A 6,682-nucleotide genomic window follows, 5' to 3' on the forward strand; every position below is an offset into this window, starting at 1 on the left:
TTTTATAAGCTTCACATTATTTTTCTCTATCAAAAAATGTATAATTTATATCTTCTTTTACTTTAAATTCTTTCAATAGGCTAATCATATGATAAAGATCATTGTTCTACTTCTGTTTTCACTACGTGGGCCGGTTTTAAAAACAAGTTTCCATGTTGGTGCTTGATATCGTAACCTGGAATTTAAAAAACAAATCATGACAAGAAATGTATTTTCAATATATAGGAGAACAAAAGAAAATAATATTTGATGAATTCTTAATTCTGTACTGTAAATATTTATTACGATATTCAATAAATAATTTAATTATACATTAATAATATATTTGAAAATTTTCAAGATTAACATCATTAGAGTGTGATAACTTTATTGTATGCAAATAATATGATACAATGATTATATCCATTATTAGAACTGTGAGATATATTTGATACAATTCATTTTTGATGTGAAAAATCAAGGCCGCGGAAGAGGCTTAATGTATCGTATATCTGTATGAAGCTTAGAGCAAGGCTTTCAACCGCAACAGAACTTTCTCGTTTAGTGTCGATCCAGTTTCTTAAGTCATTTTAAATAAGTTGGAAAGAGAAATAACAAAAGAGAAAGAAACATTTGAAACTACAGTCTCGGTTTGATTGCGTCTTTATTTACTCGTGTGGTAGACGACAAGGTAAGCCTTGAAAAAGTAATATACGCTGAGTATAACTTGTCTACCTCGAGTGAAATAAAGAAAGGAAGAGTAAAAGATGAAATTATGAAAATAAAAATACAATTTAACACTTCAATGTCAATTTTTTATGTAAAATGCTTACGTGTAACTTTTACTTTGCATTTATTAACCTTTTAGTTTAAACACAGTTAGATTTACACGTACATGGATTTAAATTTATTTATTGATTTTTACATATTTTTTAACCGTGAATATCGAAATAAAAATGTTGGAATTGACTTATAAGAATTTAAAATTTTTTAAATTCGTTTAACTTTGTTTATTTTATTTTGTAATTGAGTAAATAACAACATGCAAACTACAAAAATTTTTTCATTAGAACTTTTTTGTGAATGGAATAAAGGCGTGGACATAAGTGCTCCTTAAATGGAAATGGGATGATCAAACAATTATTGCCTTCCGGATAACGGACACTCTGACTCAAACTTGAATAAGATTTTACATTTGGAAATGTAAAGGTCAACAATACAAATTATTCAAGTTTATGAAAAATAAAAAAATTTATTATTTTGGTGATTTATTAATGATTCATCAGTATTTTTTATAGTATGTAAATAAAATAAAAAAAAAAGCAATTGGAAAAAGCAATCAAAAATATGTCGTAGAAGTATAAAAATTCATCTATATATTTGTTGATTGGCTGCTATATTCTATAATTATCACAATAAAAATAACTGTGATTGCATTAAACGGTAAAACAATATTATAAGTCTTGTAGATGACGTAAAGAATCAAATGTCTTAGCGCATCTACAGGGTCCTCACAAGAATATACTACTGGTTTGTTGGGCGAGGTACATAATTTATTTACCCGTGGATCACAAGTGAAAGTTACAGGAGAATAAATACCGGCTTTCCAGACCTTTTTCGTCGGTGAAGGCGAATAGCATTAATGATAATAATGCTTGAAGTGATGAATGCAATGGCTATAACTTATGATAAGAGAGAGGAAGAGTAAGAGGAGGCCTCGGGGTTGTTGACACTTTAGATATTTCTGTCGACGTTTCAAGATATTATAGTCAAATGTCTTAACGGCCATGAGCACGTTTTGCTGGTATGCATGATTTCGCGTGCATTTATGTTGACACATAATGATCCTTCCTTGTGAGGCTAATTTTTTTTGTTAAATTTTACTTTGTTTTAAATGATGAATAGAAAAATTTACTAAGAGTACGCAACTGGACCGATAAAATTTCATTATACATTATACATTTACATGTATTTATTCTTTATAGAAGAGAAAATAAGATGTTGATTTTATGTCGCTGAGTCCACCTTATAGAAAGTTTATTCATATTAGTAAGTTGTTGCGTTGCAGTAGGTCGATCGTCATATTGAGTAGTTATTTAGTGACTCATTTAAATAGTATTTTCTTCTTCTCTTCATTACTTAATTATATGATCACTCATAACATATATAAACGAATGTCATGTAATCAAAAAAGATAATTTTTAGTTTTATTTTACTGGAACAAAAATCTTAATCGTAATTATAACAATTTTGGCCAAGAATAATCATTATTTCATCTAAAGCAATCACAATATTGATTGAAAGTCAGAGTATATTTATTTGAATTTTGAGTTATTACATAATGAAACTTATACATACAAACGCATTTAAAATACTATCGATAATTCATAACTTGAAATTAGATTATTTTGGATATATGATATATAATTCAACCATTTTATGAGATTAATATGAATAAAGACGAAAACTAACAAAAAAATTATTATTCTGGATGCATCTTTCATATCACCTATTAGGAACTATTATTCGAATTTATTATTTTATCAAATATTAATAGAAATTTTTTTTTAACTATCGCAGCCACTAATGACTGTAATTGCAGCTAATCGTTTGCTGCTTAAACAATATAAAGATGATTTCAAATATATTAAAAAAATTATATAGCATGGTAAAAACTAGAGATCTAACAAAGCTCAATCTTGTGAATACTATATTTAGACATCATATCTTTTTCCCGTTGCAGAATTTCAAGCTTGCTTCCCCATACAAGAAATGAAGATCGGCCCGATACTGGGCCAAGACTGGCAACCTATCTTCAAGCATCGGCCGAGTATCGTGAAATAACGTTGAGCCAAGACTGGGCGAGCATCGGATGGTAACACCAAGCCGATATAGGCGACTAAGCGTTGGCCGAACATCGGCCAAGTATAGGCAAAAAAATCCAATTTTAGCTAAAATAATTCAAAAAAATTAGAAAAACAGTTGACCCTAAAGGCCATCCCTGCAACTTCCCGCTAATTTCATATTTAAGCGCTCAAAAATATGATTTTTGTGTCATTTTGAGCTCTCTGAGCTCAAAACTCTAATAGCAGTTTAAGGGGTTAGGGGTAGTCAGAATTTTCAAAAAATCAATTATTTTTTTTTTTGCATTTTCGTTATGTGTAATATCTTAAAAATATTCTCTGAAAATTTCAAGTCGAACTGATAATTAGTTTTTGAGTTATTCGACAAATAACAAAGAGAGCTCGGGTACTTCAAAGCGCTCGGGAGCAGATAGCTAGCGGCAGCTTCAAGAAACCCCCTTTTAGGGTTCTATTGTCATCCATTTCTGGAATTATAAAAGCAGGTCCTTACAAAAATACAACCATAAATAAAAAGGAATGTATAGGCCATGTTCAGAAGTGGATGGGGACTCGACTGCGTACTCTGAAAACTAAACAAAAAGGTCTTGGTGGTAGAGGTAGGCTTACAGGAAAAGTAATAGACAAATTAACTGTGTACTATGGTTTATCAATACGTCGTCATTGCGATTCTATTGAAGATATGAAATCTGCTATTATGGCAACTTGTTACCACTACGGTTCGACTGATGAAAATCCGAATCATGATATGTGTCCCAAAGGCCAAGATTCTTGGTGCTCTTACCAGCGCGCTGAAGCAAGTGGAGAGCTTGATACTTATACTCAAGATTATTCTCCCTTACCTCCTGATGTTTTAAAAGCTATTAAACCGATTTACGACGATATCAGTAATGATAATTTACTTTCAAGATGTGTAGGTGGATTCAATCAGAATAATAATGAGAGCTTCAACCAACTAGTGTGAAAAATATGCCCAAAAACCGTGAATACTAGTTTTACTATCATACAAATTGCTGCATACATAGCTACTTGTATATTTAATGAAGGTACAAATTCATTATTAATGATTATGGATACCCTAGGACTTAATTGTGGGTCTAATTCCCATCGGTATGCTGAAAAATTGGATGCTGCACGTGTGAAAGTGGCAGATCAGCGCGCCAACAACAACACTCGGGAAGGCAGAATGCTTCGTAGGCAACAGCAAATTGATGTTTTGGAAACTTCCCCAATGGCTGAAGAACTATTATATGGCCCAGGAATAGATGACTCGATGTAAGTAATTTAATAATTCGTATTTCTGTACGTGAATCTAGTGTGAAATTTTAAACGCGTTTTTCTCAAAACTATGTTTTTTGAACTGGTGACAACTGTAACTCGAAAACCGCTCAGTAGATTTTAATAAAATTTATACAGCTTTTAGAATACATAATAAACTCGGGCCTGATCGAAGGATTTTTTTTTTTTTCAAAAATTTCGATTTTTTAAGACCAGTTAACTGTTGATTTTTTCCCAAAAATTTCCTGAGGCCGCCATTTTGTTAATTTTTGAAAAAAAAAAATCCTTCGATCAGGCCCAGGATTATCTATTTATAAAACTAATTTTTTTCATCCGATTGATTTTAGATGAATCTCCAAGGACTTATGATTATCACCGCAAGGACCTTTTTTTGGAACTGGGTCAACACAGACAGCTATAACTTTGGAAATTAAATTTTTTTTTTTTGAAATTTTTGTGACTTCAAGTCAAAACATTGTATAATAATGCCATATTACTACTTTTGTAAAATAACATGATTTAATAGCAAAAAAAAATACTGAAAATTCTCATTTTTTCGTGCCTCTGACTACCCCTAACCCCTTAATAAAACACAATTTTTTGAATTTGCAAACCGCAATAACTTTTGAATGAATGAACTGATTTTCACGCGGTTGGCAGCATTCGACGCAGTTTTTTAGGTTTCATAAAGAATCTTTAAGTTTTAATCGATCGAAGTAGGAAATTCGATGTAATTCCTAAAAAATATTTTTTTCGGTTTTTTTTCGACAACGATAACTCATGAACGAATCAACCGATTTTGACCGGGCTAGTAACAATCGACGTGGTTTTTTTATGTTAAGAGCTGATTAGTTTTTGGAATTGATCAGTAAAGCCATTTAAAAGTAATTCCAAAAAAACCACATTTCAAAAAATTTTTAACTTCCCGCTAAGATAATTGAAAATTTTCAAAAATCGGGAAGTTATTGTTTTCACCCCGTTTTTCGAAAATCGAGTTTTCATCAGATCTCGACGTTTTGAGGTCCTAGGAAGCTTTCCTGACTATTTCCGTGGAGATGTCACCGCGTGTGTGTGTGTGTGTGTGTGTGTGTGTGTGTGTGTGTGTGTGTGTGTGCTCTTAACTTCAAAAAACCACGTCGATTGCCACCAGCCCGGTCAAAATCGGTTAATTTGTTCGTGAGATATCGTTGTCGAAAAGAATTGAAAAAAATGTTTTTTTCAGAATTTCTATAAAATTTTTAGTCTGACCAGTTTACGCTTAAAATTTTTCCAAAGAAGTAAAAAAACGTTGAATGCCGTAAACCGCGGAAAATCGGTTAATTTATTCAAAAGTTATTGCGGTTTGAAAATTCAAAAAATAGTGTTCTATAAAACTGCCATTAGCCTTTTGAGCTCGAAGAGCTCAAAAGCACAGAACAGCGATTTATTTGAGCTCGGAGAGCTCAAAATTACACAAATATTTTTGAGCTCAAAGAGCTTAAAAAATAAGTTAATTGTTGAGCACTTAGGTATGGAGGTAGCGGGAAGTTGCAGGGATGGCCTTTAGGGTCAACCGTTTTCCTAATTTTTTTTTGTAGTTTTTGTGAAATTTCTCAAAATCTACCGGTTCGAATCGGTCCAAATTGTATTCAAAATCTAAGTTTGCTCAAACCCTTTCGAATAGCACCAACCGCGATGAAATCGGTCGAGCCGTTCAAAAGTTATGAGAGGTTTACATACGGCCACACACACACACACACACACACACACACACACACACACACACACACACACACACACACACACACACACACACACACATACATACATACATACATACATACAACATACGGACATCACCGCGGAAACATTCGGAGAGGCTTCCTAGGACCTCAAAACGTCAACATCCGTTGAAAACTCGATTTTCGAAAAACGGGGTGAATCCATAAACTTCCCGATTTTTGAAAATTTTCAATTTTCTTAGCGGGAAGTTAAAAATTTATTTTCGTTGTTTATTTGTGAATTGTTATCATTCTGAAGGTAATGGACTAATGGTTGATAGAAAGTTATTCTGAAAAAACTCGGATGTGAAGGGATTCGAACCTGGTCTGTCTGCGTGGAAGTCTCGAGCGGTGTCACGGGTGATGCTAACTGATCTGAGTGTAACGTTCTTAGTTTAACTGTTTCAATGTTCAACAATCAATTTTTCTCAATATAATTCAGTTAACTTGATTGTTGTTACGAATTTTTCTATTTATTTCATAATTGAACAATTTCTAAATTTTAGTAGAAAAAAAATTTCCCAGTTATTTCCCAATAAATAAATCATTTATTAAAAATCATTTTTTTCGTGCTAAAATATTTTATTTTTTTAGTACAAATGACTAAAAGAAATAGATTTAACTAATTGAGTAATGTAAAAATTTATCGAAAAAGTCCGCAAAAAAAATATTTATTAACTTATTAAATCTATTTTAGTGAAAACAAATGTTGATTTTATCTTAATAAAGCTTGTTGAATGATAAAAATATTTATTAAAAACTAAAAAATGATCAATGTAATACTTGAAAAAAAAAATTGTTAAT

This window comes from Cotesia glomerata, unplaced genomic scaffold (genome assembly GCF_020080835.1).
Source record: "Cotesia glomerata isolate CgM1 unplaced genomic scaffold, MPM_Cglom_v2.3 scaffold_17, whole genome shotgun sequence".
In the NCBI taxonomy this organism is placed as follows: Eukaryota; Metazoa; Arthropoda; class Insecta; order Hymenoptera; family Braconidae; genus Cotesia; species Cotesia glomerata.